Source organism: Oreochromis niloticus, linkage group LG13 (assembly GCF_001858045.2).
Source record: "Oreochromis niloticus isolate F11D_XX linkage group LG13, O_niloticus_UMD_NMBU, whole genome shotgun sequence".
NCBI classification, from domain to species: domain Eukaryota; kingdom Metazoa; phylum Chordata; class Actinopteri; order Cichliformes; family Cichlidae; genus Oreochromis; species Oreochromis niloticus.
The window spans coordinates 22870391-22887814 of NC_031978.2; the positions used below are offsets into that span (position 1 = coordinate 22870391).

The following is a 17424-nucleotide window of genomic DNA, read 5'->3' on the forward strand; positions in this document are numbered from 1 at the left end:
AACATTTACCATATAATTATTTGTGTGGCTAATAGTTCTGCAGTCATCCCCCCCAAAGCTCCATGTTCTTGTTTCCCAAATGATTGCATTACATAAATAATGCTTTAGGCCAGATTGCAAATTAGTACAATAGGACATTTGTTCCACCTCCAATACGAGGCAGGCTATTTACAGCTCAGCTCGCTGCAAAAAGCATCACACTTGCTGTTTAAGTTCTTATCAGATTTGGAAATTTGACGAGCGCATGGTGAGACTTCGCCCTCATGAGAACTACAGGAGGGAGTGAAATAAGACTTCTCGAAAACTGTTGAACTGCTGCAAATGTGATGAGACTCCACAAGGATTTTTAGAAGAAAAACACTCAGTAAATAATGCAAAAGAAAAGAAAAACGAATCTAGAAGAGCCAGAGAGATAATAGCAGCCATTAACAGATGAGTGGCTACTTTTGTTTAGGAAATGTGATGAATCCCCTCACCTGAACTTTTAGGAGTATTGCTTTGCAAACTCCCGAGAGGAAGAGGAGATATTTCAAAAACACTTAGTTAGAGGAAGGGAACGTGAACGTGCAGGTTCCGACTGGCTTAATCCAGCACTAAACAGGCAAATGTAGAAGGACACCATGCCTGGCTGCAGCTCTAATCGTCCTGAAAGAAGGTCTATGTGTTGCTGTTAAATCCAATTTCTATTTAGCATGAATGTCCTCTGAGACCTCCTGTATTTCTGCTGCAAAGAACATTATAACCACAGAAACGGCCGAGAGCAAGACATTATGTTTATTCTGTGCAAACACTAAATTAGAAATTTTTCATCGGTTCTAATTTTGTTGTAATAAAAGCAAATAAACCGCAAAACCCCCACAAATACCTGTATGAATGAAGACTTGTAAAAAACAAACCTTTTGTTGTGCCACAGCAGAAAAATGACAGTTCCTTCTTGTGTTTTTATGGCTATTTAACGGTTGTGTTGCTTCTTAATAGTTTTGACCTTTTTGTAACATAACGCGAAGAAAAGAGTCAGTAAATAAGAAGAAATGTATTTGCTGCAAATATAAAAGTTGAAATTATTTCTCAACAACAGTGTTGCTACAGTAATAGATTTGGCAGTTGTGTAGATTCATGCATGAGCTGTTTTATCACTGTGTTTTAAGGGTCTTTGCTCAAGAGGATTAAAAACTCCTTAAGATGCGGGTATTAGAGTTTTACAGTTCAACAGCCAAAGAGTTAATGCTTTTGGAAATTGTGACAATTCTTAAAAAGAGCAACAGGGACTTCACAGGGGGGCTAAAGACAGGATACAACTGACCCTCAACTAATGATGCAAGCGTGAGAGAAGACCTAATGGCTGACTGAGCGAGAGCTAGACTGAGAAAAGGGGGATTAGACCTCTGCATCAGGGAAAATTCAACTTTGTGGCCCGAAGCAAAAGGAGTTAGAATAGTCACCCATGCCAACACTGCTTTGTTCTTAGAGACAATAGGCTTAGCCTCCCTGATCTGAAGCTCTTTGGTTATGTTCGCCACCCATTACCGATGCATTGCTATTGCACTTAAGGCAGCAATTTACTGATTGCCTTCAATTTCATATGTAAAGATAGCATCTCGCGTTGCCCATTTTGTAGTGATTTTGGCATGATGTGATTGGCGTGCTGTTCTCGGCTAAAAGCAGAACCTGCTCTTGATTTAGACAGATGATAAACGCATACGGTGAATGAAGGTGTCTGAGAACACTTTGTGAAGCTTTGACTGGTGCTCTAAATGAAATGCTCTGCCGCAGAACTTTAAGTAAATCTCAGAGTTACCCTCTGACCTCGAGACAACGGGAGGGGGTGCAATATGTCGAGAGCGCTCCCAGAGATTCTTCCCTGGACTCTAATTAAATGGGGATTCACATTACTATAAACAATGGGGTAAATATGGGCCAAATCACCTTAAGCTGCTCCGCATGTACTGCATAGCCTGCTGGTGCCATGACAAATCCTCTCTTTTCAATGGGATGCATAGCACTGCTGGCTGAAGTGACGGCTTTGTGTCATTCAGACACAGGCCACTTTTATGTCATCGTTCCTCATTCATTCAGACACATCCACAACAGTGACGGAGAGAGCTGCGGTGCACACGCGACTTCTGCCATATGTGCAAAAAGACTCATTGCACTTGTGGCAACGAGCACTGTCAGCATTGACTCCAGTGAAGTGTAACCACACTTCTAAACTTTAAGATCTCGCCTGCATTGTCGCTAAGAGCAGGGTCTCTGTGTGTTCTGCAGGATGTGGCGATGAGTAATGCTCACTGGCTCAGAGAGAGACAGGGACGTCTTCTGGATTCAGACTGACAAAAATGCAATTCAGAGTTAGACAAATAAAAAAACGGCGGGGTGAGAGACAATGCAATCATGTACATTGTTATTGCTATTTAGGGCATTCTCCAAAACAATCGTGTTTCATAGCGCGCTATGGGAGAAAGGATGATCAGGCCTGGAGACGCCTTAAAAAAGGGGACAAACCCACAGTGATAGCAGCAAAGTTGACCCAAAATGGACCCTCTGAAAGTGTCTTTATTTAAAAATCCTTCACTATTCCCACAACCAGAGAAAATCCAGATACTAAGTAACTGTCAAAGATGATGAGGAAACTTTTTGGTTGTTTGTTTTACTTTCCAGAGGAAGCGCTCACTGTCATGCACTGTCCCATAAGAGCCTATTGCACACATAACGCTCAAACAGAAACACACTGTAGAAGCAGGGATGTCAAACTCAGTTTACATCACGGGCCACATACAGTCACTTTGATCTTAAGTGGGTCAAATCAGCGAAAATCCCCTTTCTGTCATTCTTACGTAGTTTAACTGCACATTCAATCCTTGAGATCTGAAAGTAAGAAAAAGAAGTGCAATTTCAACAGTGCATCTCTGTTTTACACATGATAAAGAAATGCTGCTGTAATAAATGAAAGAAAACTCTCAGCATGACTCTTTGGGTTTAAATTCTAAGAAATAAATATGTAAAATTACAGAAAGTTCTGGTAGCTCATTGGCCCAACTGTGCTGTAACCTTAAAGCAGAAAATTCTTATGAATTCACAGAAAATGTCCTGTTTTATTTATCTTATTTTACAGTGGACACATTGTAAAAAAAACCCAGACATTTCTATAGTCGATAACTGTTAATCTGTTACTTCAATACTGTAGTGTGGGCCAGATTCTGGCCCCAGGGCTTAGGTTTGATACCCCTGCTGTAGAGTGTTATAGTAAAGGACTGTATTTACCTCTTCTAGTAAACAGGCAGTTGCACCCATAACTTAAGCCTGGTGTTAAGTCACTTATTAGGTGCATTAAAAGTTAAAAATCAAAGCTTTCTAAATACCAGATTATTAGATGAATGGTATTAATTGCTGGTATTGCTTTCACCATATCTGTCACTCACTCATAAACCATTACAAGTGTCTAACTCAAAGTGAAGGCTAATTTCAAAGTCGGGTGCGATCCGACTCATTAATACTGAGCACTCTTGCAGTAATGTAGTAAAGCACTCATGGGTTGGAATCTCAGCATGCTGACAGCCATTGCAGTTGGTGAGACCTCATTGTGAAATTTTCGCTAGTATTTATCTTTGACACCACTTATCTATGAGTCCAAGTGTGCTTTACTTTTCACATTTCATCTTACAACAACTGCATCCAGCAGGCTTTGAGTGAAATTATCTCTGCAAGCACAAATTAAAATCCATTTCAACAACAAATTACCATATGAGGCCAGTAAGGTTGGCACTAATGAAACACCAGAACTTGTTGGAGTTTCTCATTTCTTTTTTTCGCACACCACCTTGCGAAGCAGACGGTTGTGCGCTAGTCACTGAAATAAACAGAACACTCCATCTAAAAGGTCACAGGTGCTTATCAGACTGTTAGAGCTGTTGCTCTATAGCTAAGAAAATGCTCTGAGAGGCACAGCAAATGAGAGGGACCATATGAAGGATGGGCAGTGACAGCACAGCTACATACAAGCAAGACATGCATAAAGATTTCACTTACACCTTGCCAAAGCACTTATCACCTGTCACTTTGACCGAGCATCTGCTCGCCAATCCGGCTGAGTGCAAAGGTAGAGCCCCACCCCCTCCCCCAACCCCACATCTCATCAGAGATGCATTGAAATCCAATCGCTCGTATGGACTCGGTGGGTTTGAGAAGAATTACCTGTGCAGATTAGAATTAGACGAGGCTGGGAAAAAGCCACCGTCTGATCATTCCAGCTTTTCCTGCTTTGTTTGTTTTCCCCACACTTAAGCTAAATAAGTAATTGCAGCCACACAGCCAATCTCACCGTGGACACAGCAAAGCAAAACGCACACCTGCGGGAGCGCAACAACACTGACGGGCTAATAAGAAAAACTCTCTTCTGCAATTTCCATGACAAGCAGTGCAATCAAAGGTGTACGGTTTAAGAGAAATTCAGGTGAATTGTATATCTTAGACACAACATGCAACATGTGTGGACATATACTCAAAAAGCAATAGACCAGTGTTCAATTGTTCAGTGATTTCACGTATCTGGGTCTACTTTTATTTACTTTTCTGAAGATAAATGAACTGAGCCAGCTTCCTTTTAGTAGCACGATACATATCATATCATTTTCTTAATATTCATATAATATAAAAATGTGCTCTTGGCTTTATTCATTGATTACTTAATGAATATTCATGGCCACCACATGTAGAGCTTTACATAAAAACCTACAAATCTGTAGTTAGTGAGTTGGTTAAAGAGAAGGAAAAAGAAAAAAAACTGTGTGGAGGCCATCTTTTACAGTATGGCAGTAAAATGTTACTGTTATGTCTCTTTGTACATGCTGTAATTCATACATGAGCAGTGTTAAAGTGGAAAGGTTTGTGCATGAAACCTAATGTAGCTTTGTACAATACAACCACCTACAGATTTAAAAAGGTGATTTAAGCTCATAGAGTGCCTGTGTAAGGATCAGGGCAGCGGTGACTGCACATTTTGCTTTTTGTCTCTGTGTGCGTTAACACATCTGCTTCTGCAGAATTCCCTAGCAGGCATGCACAGTAACGAGTGCATGGCCACTGTCCGCTTCAAGCTATTGAGTACTTGAAAGCGACAGAGCTCTCGTGACAGGTCTCAGGTCTCAGCTCATTAGGTAGTAGGAGCTCAGGAAAAACTAGGACCACTTTGTCTTCCAGTATGACAAAAATAGCCTTCTGTAAGTGAGTAAATAGATGAGCCAGTGGTGCTCTAACATCAGTGTGTGACCTGTTACATCTTTACAAGAAACCATTTAAATAATCAAAGAAACCCAGGCTAATAAAGAGGGAGATGTATTTCTAAGCTGTTGCTTACTAGATTAAATTGTAGAAACACGACTCACTTTGATCATCATACTGGTGTCCAGACAGCAATCAAAAATACAAGACATCAGACTGCGTTTCTTCATTGTGTCTCATCCTAAGAACACTAGTACTGTGTTCCAGGGTTATTGTGAAACTGTTGTGGACTTTTGCTAGGCCAGCTTGGCCGTTTGGGTTGATTCAGCTCCGTTGCCATGGAAACGTGGCTTCGTAAACAAAGGAAGACAGTTTGTTAAACATGGGGGGGGACAAGGTCAGCTGGCCATGTGATGTGGGTGGAAGCAGCAGCAATCACACGCAGAGGGTGCAGGAGCAAACTTGTTGCATGAAACTAACAAAAGAACTTCTTTGACTTAGAAAACTTTCTGTTGCTGTGACTGAATTTGCGCTGAGGAGTAACAGCGAGAAAACTTTCCTTTTGTTGTAGTTTACTGCCATCGTGAGCGGCGCACCTAGCAGACCTTATGTGGTGTAAACCGATGCTTGACACTTGTATCCCCACAGTCATACACAAGTCTCCCACTGACAAAAACAGACATGAAGAATGGCTCAGGTAAACTGACGGCTGGATACGTGAGAAGCTTCAGACGCCTGTCAGACTTTGAGAAAAATCACACAGCAAGTCTCTATGGAGGATTCTGTGTCACTGCCTTCAGAAGAACCAGGCAGGGGTTCAGCAGCCTTAGCCCCAATTATAACCCAGCAGATGACTGTGTAACATACAGAAAGCTGTTACGCTACAGTAAGACGGGGACGGAGTACTCCTCTATTACTTCTGACACACTCAGCTTCAGATGACATGAATGATGTGACTGATCCCTGCCATCCCACTCAAAGATCTGGTGACAGAAAAGAACTGGGTGTCTCTACACTGCATGAGAATAAGAACCTCCTGCTTGCCAAACAAGAGTAAAAGCCACCTGATGCAACTGTAACTCACTTAGTCCAGACTCTAATTACTAATATTCTCAATATTTGTTTCAGGCAGCACCAGTGTTCTTAGATAAAACTAAAAGAAAAAAATGCGCTAATGCTCACAGACAAGAAATCATAACAATCGATCAGGCCGATCAGAAATGAGTCTTTCCAGCTAACACTGACAAGAGTATGCTCTTGTGGATAAACAGAGAGGAGAAAAAGGAGGCTTCCTCCTGGGAGGGCAAGATAATTCCCAATTGATCCCATTGGCTCCCACACACAACTACATACACGCAACTGGAGAACAGGCAAGAGCGAGAATATTCATTAGGAGGACACCGAACTCTAATTAAGCAAGGTGGAAGGAACACATGCAGGTGTGGGGTGCACCTGGTTTCCAAAACTCTCGCTTATCCCTGCTGCAGCCACACTGGGATGTTACCACTGTCCCTTTCTGCAGTTGTGATGTCACTCCCAACCCAACACCCCCACTGCTAACGACCCAACACCCTACATTCCTCTGTTCCTCATACAGCACCTCAGTGGCGCCTGGTGCAGGCGCGAAATTTGTCAGGCTGGAAAGCTGTCCGCACAGACAGGCAATCCAAACCGGGAGGAGACGCTCCTCCTGCTTGACTGGCAGATGTATTCCCGCTGGCCGGCTCCAACCCGTCAGCTCCGACAGAAAAAAAATGTCCAAGGCAGAGTGAGACCAAATGTAAAAGCACAGGTGTTTTTTTTGTTTCCTTTTTGAAAGGAAACAAAGACATTACTTGTTTTCTTGCAGTTTACTCTACAGAATCAAATTAATTAGAAGACACATCAAACTACATTTTTTTTGGTCATTGCCGGTAATCTTCAGATTATGCACAGCTGTAAACATGCTCAAATATTAATGTCTAGTATATTTTTTATGATAACTGTTCTAAAAACATTAAATATGGCTGCTAGAGTTACGGCTCTATATGGGGTGTCACCTGTTGCTATGAAGTCAAATTGAAGTCTGTCCATATATCTGTGTGTGTGTGTGTGTGTGTGTGTGTGTGTGTGTGTGTGTGTGTGCTTCTCTGTGAGTTACTGAGAGAATGTGTTTTCAGTTGCCAGCGTTTGTTTGAACAGCGCCCTGATGAAAGCCTGACAAACACGAGGGAATGTCAGTGGACAGCTAAAGTCAACAGACAGACTTTACCAGGGACCCTTGTGAGAGGGGCCACGTCCTCTGACACAACACCGGACTGTCTCCATGCCTCTCCTCTCCCACAGCCTCTCCAAGCAAGACAGAGATACTTAACAGAGGGACAACTATGCTGTCTGATAAAATATAGACATGTAAAAAGTGTGTGAATCGTGATTTAGAGAGTGACAGAGATGAAAAGAAACCCATGAAGAAATACGACAAGGGTGGCAGAATGTTGGGGCTAAATCAAATAAAACATATCCCTTTCTACATTGCGTGCTTTGCTGGTGTGAAAAAAAAATGTGATAATCTCCCTTCCACTTTAAGTGGACTAACTGATGCAGACAAAATATTCAAGGCAAGCTCCACATACTTGCTTTGAATATATTGTTGAGATTACAGCCTCGTATTTTTGGTCTGGTAATGTACTGTGAAGGCCGGGAAGGGCAAACGGTAAAGCAGGCTGGGCAAACATCTAGCCCTATTCAAGTCAGAGCTAAAGCTTCACTTTTTTTTCCCTTGGTCCATTTTTGTGTGGGAAGCTAGTGGAGCAAGCCTGAGTCCCTATTGACTCAATGTGCTGAGACGTTTTCCCTTTTACCATTGCTAAAGTAGGCATGAGCACTAATCCTAAGGGGTTAAATGGACCCTCCTCTGGGATTGCCCTTTCCTGGGAGAGCCGGGGGCGGCTGCTGCTGTGATGCACACTGAACTTTAATGGATTTTGGCAGAAATTTGGCTTAACTTTTACAAACTGTGCAAAGGAATTACAGTTATTAGTGCGACACTGAAACAGCGCGTAAAACAATTCATGTTGGATTTGTATCCGCTTATATTCAAGGCTTCCCAAGGCAGATACTCAGGTGACAAGCAAGAATTAGAGGAATGCCGCTTATCATGGTAATGAAATTTTAATGATCACAGACGGGGAAAATGGGTCACTGGTGAAGCAGAAAGGAAAGTTGTAGTTAAAAACATAAAAAGTAAAGAAAATTCAATGCAAAATAATTCAACTGGGCTACATTATGAGAGCATAGCTGGAGCGCTGGAGGAGAGAAAAATGCAGAATCTGTGATGCACATCAGAAGCTGCAACAGAGAGAATATAACAAATACCTTTGTTGGTTGCTTTTTTTTTTATATTATTACAGTATACGAAATAATATGGAAGACTAGAGATGAAAAAAACGCATTATAAGTTTAGATGATCATAGCAAAAAGGATCATATACTACGAATTACACCCGGAGAGCGATGGATGCCTAAATAGGAAACGCTAGCATTTTCAATATTCAACAGTGACCTTTACAAAGAAAAGAGTGTGTTTTTGAGAGCCTCTTGCAATGTTATGCAGAAACGTAATGCAGTCAGCTACGATTCAATCAAGAGAAAGACTGTTCGCCAATAACACCCACTAGAGAAAGGGACCATTTCCATTTCAAATCGCAGCCATTCTCACACTAACACTGAGACAGCATCAACGCCTGCCAAAGTCTGGCAGCTCCTGCCCCCAGTGTTTATTCCTATGGCTGTGTATAAATTCACATCTCTGTTATTGCCTGTGTGATTGATGTTGGGTATAATGACACCGCTTCTATTTACCCAACACACCTACCCATCTCTTCTATCCACGATTTGCTTGGTTGACTTCCTCTGACTTTTACTGGTTGTCTTTGATGGGTCAGCTTTAAGGAGTTCTTACCTGCCTGAGAAATGTCACAGCTTTGTCTTTACTGTTCGTTTGTGAGACTGGAACGCAGAGGGTTATACTACAAGAGGAAAAGCACTGTTTCTGTGCACAACGCCTTTACCGCAGCATATACAACAAATCTTTGTTTACTTTTGTCTCTGTTAGTACAGACTTGCACACTTCTAAGTCTAAAGAACACAAACAGACTATCTTAAGTTTTTACTAAATGACACAGAAGCACAGAAGTCTATACATTCACAGCTTCTACATCAGCGAGTCAGTACTTCATGTTATGCTGTGCAACACTTTCCAATTAAATGGGAGGCAAACCCTCCTGGTATACTTTTCTCTTTATAACTTTCTGATTTTTAATTAACTACTTTAACTTACCTGACTGTATTTAATATTGAAAGAAAATGCATACCTCGCTGTAAGTTCACCCTGAACTTTAACTCAATGCACATGTACACGAGAAGCATACTACCATGCAAGATCAAGGTTCTCATTCCCCCCACAGAGAAATCCACCAACACTTCATCCCCGTCACCACTAATGCAATACACAGCTAATATACACTTCTTTTTGGTGAAGGTTAACCTCAGGAACACCCCAGCAATAGAAAAGCATAAAAAGGGTCTACTCCAGTTACTCCCGGTTTAAATATAACGTGTCATTCACAACTCCACCACAAGCACCTTACACTCTTGCGCTAATAGGTAGGTGGCTAGTCGACGTCTATTTCTTTCAGGAAAGTCAGAAATGTCCCCTCTTCTCAACCATTCCTTTTCTTCCCCTCATCACCGCTTTCTATGGAGCTTCCTTTGATGTGGCTCCTGGCTGTAGAGGAATAAGATACCTGATATGCAAGCCACTCGAGACGAGAGCTGAAGCACTGGTGTCAGACACTGAGGCATAGACGCGACCTTTTTGTTGGAGTGGTTGGAGGTGTTACCCAAAAACACCTTCAAGTGGCGTTTAATGTCAGTCAAGCAGCCCCAGTAAAGTAAAGTAGAGTGAAGTAAAGTGGAGTGAAGCAAAGTGAAAACCCTTTGTAGAAAATATCAACATAAATCTACCCAGCTTTGACAGAAAACCTCATCAGAATTATTTCATTGTAGACAATCATGCAGAATCAGTGAAGTAGATAATGTAAATGTGTTTTAAGTAGATGACTGAAGTATCATATCCCATCTGAGAGCACTATTGTGCTCAGCAGTGGAAAAACCCAAATAGAAATCATTTAATTTTTTTAAAAAGGTAATTTTTGATATGACTCCAGAGAGTAAACAGAGTGATCCAGATCACACAGTAAGCAAACTAAGCCAGTGTTTGGCATAGATAAGTGAAGAGTTTGATCTCAATGGTGGCAGCTCTGTGTGACAAGAGTTCCCTTCTGTATTCTTACACCCCTCCCACCCCCACTCACACTTTACCCAAAATGCTGTTCCCATAGAGCCACACTTCCTGTTTGTGATCCAATCAACAGGGCCATTACAGACTGTGAGGTGCTGTATAATCTATCTTATCTCATCTAGAACAGAAAAGACTCAGTTTGTTTCACTAGATAACATTAAGTCACAGTTCCTCTTCTTCTTCCTATAGCTTTAAACCCTGAGTGACCCTTTCATAAGCCATCCAAAGTCCAAAGTACTAAATTCACCCATATACTGAAATATTGCATTGCTCAGTTAAAGCATTGGGAAACTGCATGTTTGTCTTTGAGGCCCTGCCTCCACAAACAAAGATGCCGAGAAGGGGTAATGACACGTTTATGGCAGAAAAAGGAAAACAGTTACAAAGCAAAAGAAAAAGGTTTCAATTAGCTGCACTGGAGATGTACGCTGAGCTGCGAAAACACTCTATGGTAATTCTACCTTTTATCTCCTTTATTGTGCTGATTAGTGCGGTGGGGGGAGAGTGCTCTATCTAATCTGATCACAGAGCATTGTGTTTGGGGTCATTAACCTATGGGAGGTCCTGAGGTTGACAAGTCACCTCCTAGCCCTCCCCCCTTTTACCTTCTTCATGGAACTCGTTCATCCCCGAGTTCCTCTGTGTCTGCAGAAAACACAACAGCAACCACAAAAACAGCCAAAGAAAACAAAAGACGAGAGGAAAAACAGCCGATGGGGCTATTTGCATGCCTTGTCATTCTTTCACAAACACAAGGCCCAGATGACTACTGACCGAGGCCACTGGGCTTGCATGAGCAGCAGGATGTCAGTCTCTTTAGTCTAGCTGCTGTTGGCTCTTTTTTCCACCCCTCTGACCTTCATCCCAGTACCAAGAGATTAAGGGGTTAGGCTAACCTTTGACATGTGGGATCTGCATTAGAAAAGACCAGCATCTTACTGTACGGTAGCAAAAAATGCCTGTGGCAAAGCGACGTTTCATGTCACTGAAATCTGCATATGCATACAGATCCCACAAGCTCCATCAGTCAAAGCTTCCTCTTCATAACCATTTTGGGCAATGCCCAAATACAATTACATGTATACAAACCAGCACCAATGAAACCTAACATATGTCTGCTCTAACCCATTCAATGATATTATATTTTATCCCACAAAGTCTCTTTTTTATCCCTGTCACAAATGACATACTCTAACCGAACCAATACCGCCTCTCATCCACAAATCGTAGGTAAGCCGTTGTGATACTGTGAAACGCTGCCTGTCAGAATGACAAAGTGCAGATAAAAAAACCCACAGCAAAGATTGCTGCAGATTGCCTGTAGAGGATGAATATGCAAATAAAGCAAGCGGTAAATGAAAAACAAAGTGGGGGTTTTGGCAGCAGCTTTTTACGTGTTCCCCTTAATTTGGCATCATTTAAGAACACAAAGTCTATCGATACTGAATTCCAGTCAGAGCTCAGAAGGAGACATGGGGGGGAAAAAAACCCAAAAATAAATAAAAATCAGTCTTCATTTTCCCCTGCGAGCCCCTGAGCAGTTTCGAGGACTATTGTACTTCACATAAGCTTTTCTGTGAATGCTAAGCTTAAGTGACAAATAAATGGAAAGTTGAGGGAGTTAAAAAAACAACAACAACATAATAATGATATCCATAGCACTGAGCTTACATAGCACCAATCAGACTGGGTCCATGTGTTCTGGAAGACAGTCAGGAAAGTAGGACACCTAAGCCTGCCAACTGCAAACCCAATCTATTGACCACAGCATGAGCACAAAAGTAAATCAATTACCTGGTCGAACGCCTGTCGTGAGCGACAAAAACTGTTCTCAGGACAGTCAAATAAAAGAACAAGACCGAGTGCACTTTATCACCTGTTTGTTGCTATCAGACCCCAAAAGGCACTTTAGCTAGCATTACCAAAAATTAAGAGGCAAAACAAAGTGTGTTGTCTAAACAGAGTGAAACTAGCCAGACAGACTGAAGCACGTCCTTGGGAAACCACAGCACATATCGGCTTGAACAAAAAGATGAACAAGGCAACAGATTTTTCCCCTGGTCCTGAGATAACTGAAACCCAACACCATCACCCTCCAGTGGGGCTCTTTCTACATCTAAGAGAAGGTCTATCAACAGCTGCTGACAGATGTGTCTGCAGTCAGTTTAAGAGAGGAAGCCACACCGAGGTCAGGCTCGGGTTTTGCAGCTCTGTCCGCCAAGGAGGAAGACGCGGATCAGCCCGTGATGTCCGACACTGACCTTTTCTCACCTCGCAGTCCTCGTCGCCACACCTGAACTAATAAAAAATAGCTACTTTTGTTAATAAAGCAGCAAAAAAAGAGAGCCTCAGTAGGAACTTCTTTACACAACAGAAATTGCATTTCATACAGATTTGCCTCCAAGTGAACAATATACAGACAGACAGTTTATACTTGTCTAGAGATCCCTTTGTGTTTCAAACAAAAGTGAGAGCCACTCCAGCTGGAAAGCAAACAAATCTGAAAAACACCACTGGAGGTCTAAGTAGTTTTGGCAGATGCTCCAGGCTTAAGTGTCTGTTCAATCAGCCACTCCAGTTAAGATGGCAATCATGGTTTAACTGTGTGCTGATGTGTTGAGGCTGGAGTTGGATCATGTTCTATCCTGGCAAAATAACTGGGCATGAAATGTCAGCAGTGGTCAGACACTTAGTCATTGTGGTTGTAGCACTCCCTATCCTAACGAGGCCGTAACAATTACTAGGAGTAGAGGTCCTCATTGGCTCATGAGCAGACGATGGGAGACCAAATAACAAAAGCAGAGACGGAGTTTTAAACGGTATAATAATTGACTTTTTGCTCTTGATTGTATGTTTTTCTAGGCATGCATACTTTGTAATTTTCTGCAACCAGCCTCAGTCTGCACAGTGTCTGTTTAATTCCTTTCAGCTGTTGTAAGAGCGTGCTATTATTGAGCCTCTATGCTACTTTACTGCTTTTCTTCCTCTTTGGCTTTTCTTTAAACTGTCATTAATTATTACAGGGCAACTGCTCTCTCTTATGACAAACAGAATGCATGATACATTTTATGCTTGATATTTTAGTCTCCTCAGAACAAGCGAATAACACCTCTCTAACAAACCTGTTTGTTTACTGAAAATGGATGCAGACCCTCCAGGCATTCAGAGCTGAATAGTATAATAGGCTTGAGGTAATTAACAAAAAGTGGTATTGGCAGGAGTGAATGACACGCAAGAGAGGAGTCTCCACATTGCACCGACAGCTGCATACATCAAGCAGATCTGATTATTGACCCAATGCCACTGACAGGAAGCTGATATTCAGCAGCAGATGAAGAGAGCTGCTCCATTGCAGCTCAATGCGCCCGGCTGTGGTGTCTGCCCTGTCAGTTTGCCAGAGGGGGAAACACTGGAGATGACGCAGGGCAGGACAGAGTGTTGGTTGGGTCAACTCTTCTGTACAGTCCTTTGACTAACAGGATGAGTCACTGATGCTCGGGGCCCAGAAGGAAGCAAACCAACTGTTTGGCCTCGTTTAACTATGAAACCGAACAGGGTTAAAGAGAAGGCACGAGGGGCAAGAAGCAGTTCAGGTATCTCTGAGCAACCGACACCTCATTCATGTATAAACACACAGACACAGTCTTACAGCTCCTCTATTAGTGCTTAGCCACACAAACAGAGTCAACCACATATTAGGAATTAGCAACACGGCCCCTAAATTCTTGTGATGAATTATTCTGGCTCACTGCGACAACATCATCCAATATTCATTACCTGTCAACTTTTATTAAAAAAAAAAGAAAAAAGATATAATCCTACTCTTGTTGCATGAAGCAGTTCATGCATTTGAAATGCTGGATTTCTTTACTTTTGAAAAGAAGAAAAAGAAACAAAGATTAATGAAAAATGATGACATCTAACCCCTCTTATCCCACAAAAAAACCCCAAACTGATCATCAATTATCCTGGCACATCTGAAATGAACACCCAATGATAATAACAGCTGCTGATATCTCTTCCTTAAGCAAACCACTGCCGGCAGAGTGCTTAGGGCGTATCTCATTTCCACCAGCATGCACACACATACTGTACATCTCCAGTTTTTTTCCCACCTCTTTGTCTTTTGATGCCAGCCAGCATCGCTTTCCAACCAGTGACTACTCGCTCATCTTAAGTGCACACATCTAACAAGGATGTGAGTGGCTTTCCCCTTTCCTCCACTCCCTCTAGTGTATCCAAACAACACTGCATCGTGCATCTCCAAAAGAGAGAGAGAGGGAGAGAGAGAGGGAGAGAGACCCCGCCTCCGTATGACATCAGTGCTCTATTGAAGCAAAGCTAGAGGCAAACACAACTCCACATTTGTATTGAGATCTATCCGTGCACCTATGTCCTCGCACAGCCAGCAGATTGTGTATGCGTGTGATGGGGTCACCAGTAAACATAGCAGTGGCGCTTCTGATAAACTCCGAATAGCTCTAGCCTTGTGAGGGAGTGTGGACTTTTTTTTTTTTAATTATTATTTTTATTTTTTATTTGTATTTTTCGGGATCTGAATTTAAGCGTGGATTGGATTATTATTTTTCACGCTGTGAAGCTAAATATAAGAGGATACCTGTTACTTTCCATTTTTGGTTGATTAAGTTGAGGTAAGTGCGGAGTTGCTTTTTTTGTTTTGGGTTTTTATTTTTTTATTTTTTGATGGTACAGTCCTGTTGGGAATGCATCCTTTTCATCTTTTTTGGATCATCTTTCTGGCAGAAGGAATTGAAAGTAATGCGGAATCCTCAGGAGTTGCTTGTATCTAATTAGTTGCCCTCTTTCCCTCCTTATTTCTAACACTCGGCTCAGGCGAGAGATACTGCGTTTCTTAGAGGTGATTGTCTCAGGGCGATTTTTATTAAAAAAAATCTCAAGTGCACTTTTTTTTCTTCTAAAATATCCAAATTAGGCACTCACACACACACACGCACGCACACACTGAGCGTAGACACTCTTCCCAGGTTGGCAGATAGAAATCAGACAGAAATCATTCTTCTCTTCGTCTCAACCCCCCCACCCCCTCTTGGTGCCTACAACTTGCTGCTATAGGGTACTGCGTCCCTCTATTTTTTTCCAGCGTGTGTCTCTGAGAGCAAACACCCGGTCTGCTTCTCCTGTCTGTTTCTGCCTCAGTGTCGCAGCGCGAGAAGACACCCCGGCGTGCTGCTGGAATTGCAGCGCAGATCCCGCCGAGTTAGACACGGAGAGGCAGCTGGAAAAAAACAAGAAAAAAAAAAAACTCCACTGAAAGCGTCTGCACAATCACAGTCTAGACGACTTGGATCGGACCCGCTACTATTCATGCAACCTACTAGGGAGTGAAATTTTTAGGCTGCTGTGCAACTGTAAACTCAACCCCAGGTTTGGACGCCCCATCGCCACCCTCCTCTGCTACTAAAATAATAACAATAATAATCATAGGCAGTGAGAGCTTTTCCCTGCACGGGCGTAGTCAAAAAAAAAGTAGAATCCCTTAAAATGCAAAAGTTAAATCCACTTAAGTTTCATCAATTCGCTTATAATCAGCAGCTCATTCAAAGCACATTATGTTACATTAACGAGCATTTAAAACAAACGTGTGGCATTTCGCTGCAGCTGCAGCTCTCTGCGACTCCGTGACAGCCGTGTTATTAAAGCATCAAGAAATAAAAGCGCCTTTACAGTCAGCGATAGCTTCACTCGATCAGTCTGTCACGTTAACGAAAAGCCGTGTTCGTCTCTGTGCATGCAAACTGATCACCATCCCAGCAATACAATAAAAGTGGACGCCTTCTTAGCAGCAGCACCAGGACAGGGACAGTGGTTAATCCAATTTAACACAGCCTTTTATCTTCGTGAGACGATAAGGTCATCCAGGCTTTGAACAACATATCTGTATACGTGTATGTGTGTGTATGTGTGTATAGGCTGGAGCCTAATTTCAGCACATCACCGGCAGTGGATCCAAACTTGACTCGACTTGTCATGCAATGCAAATAGTAGCTCATTGTTTTTCGGTGTGTTTGACAGACAGTAAAAATAAATAGCCTTTTAAAACGTGGCAGACTTGTGAGAACAGAGCCAATTGTCTTCACTGATAGCTGCCCGAGGCAAAAGTCCCCAGTCAGTTGTTGTGAGAGGGAATTCGACAACTAACCAGGTCACCACTGATTGAAAAAATCAAAGCATTAAAAAAAAGTGAAATTGGTTTTGGGGGTGGGAAAAAAGGGGGGGAAAGTCTTTCATTACCACCAAGGCGTATTTCTGATTCACCACCGTGCTCTGAGGAGGCCTAATCCACTTCTTTTCATAATTTATCTATCCACTCGGCAGCATCTTTTATGATCAATCCTAAACTGCAAGAGACACATCATTTCATACTGGTTACTGAAAGTAAAAGCGTAAACAGGGCTTCAAGGCCTAAATGCTGCGTGGGGGGGGGGAACTTAGCCATATGACTCAGAACAAGCTGTAGTAGGGCCAGTAGGGAGGCTGAACAAATCCCCCCTATTTTGGGTGGTTGTCTGGCCTGTGCCGAGATAGGCTCCTGGAGCTTAACATGAATATTCGGCGTTTGCTTGTCGCATACAGACACACACATACAGATTCGCACACATTTTTATCTTGCAGTGCCTACCACCCCCATGTGGAGAAAAACAATTGCAGCTGCTACAGATCTTTCCTTTCAGGCTATTACAAAAGAGGGACCCCCGTCTGTCCCGGGCCTATATATGCTCTTAATGGTCCAGCAAAAGTATCATCTGTTCAGCCCATCTAAAGACAACACCAGGAGGCCACATACCAAATCCGTTAAACTAAGAGATTTCTACCCATTCTCTATTT

General features: G+C 42.3%; 2 protein-coding genes across 7 annotated transcripts in view; one reads left to right on the plus strand and one right to left on the minus strand.

Annotated features, from left to right (window-relative positions):
* The window catches only part of macrod2 (mono-ADP ribosylhydrolase 2), a 398938-nt gene that overhangs the window by 304698 nt on the left and 76816 nt on the right, over positions 1–17424 (minus strand). The gene's annotated exons all lie outside the window — the stretch shown is intronic.
* The window catches only part of flrt3 (fibronectin leucine rich transmembrane 3), a 47926-nt gene that overhangs the window by 22828 nt on the left and 7674 nt on the right, over positions 1–17424 (plus strand). The window contains exon 1 of one of the 2 annotated variants that reach the window (XM_005473963.3): positions 14533–15209. The exons of the other annotated variant lie outside the window; for it this stretch is intronic. The gene's annotated coding sequence lies outside the window, so the exon portion shown is untranslated. Of the gene's footprint in view, positions 1–14532; positions 15210–17424 lie in introns of those variants that run through there. 2 annotated transcript variants of the gene reach the window in all.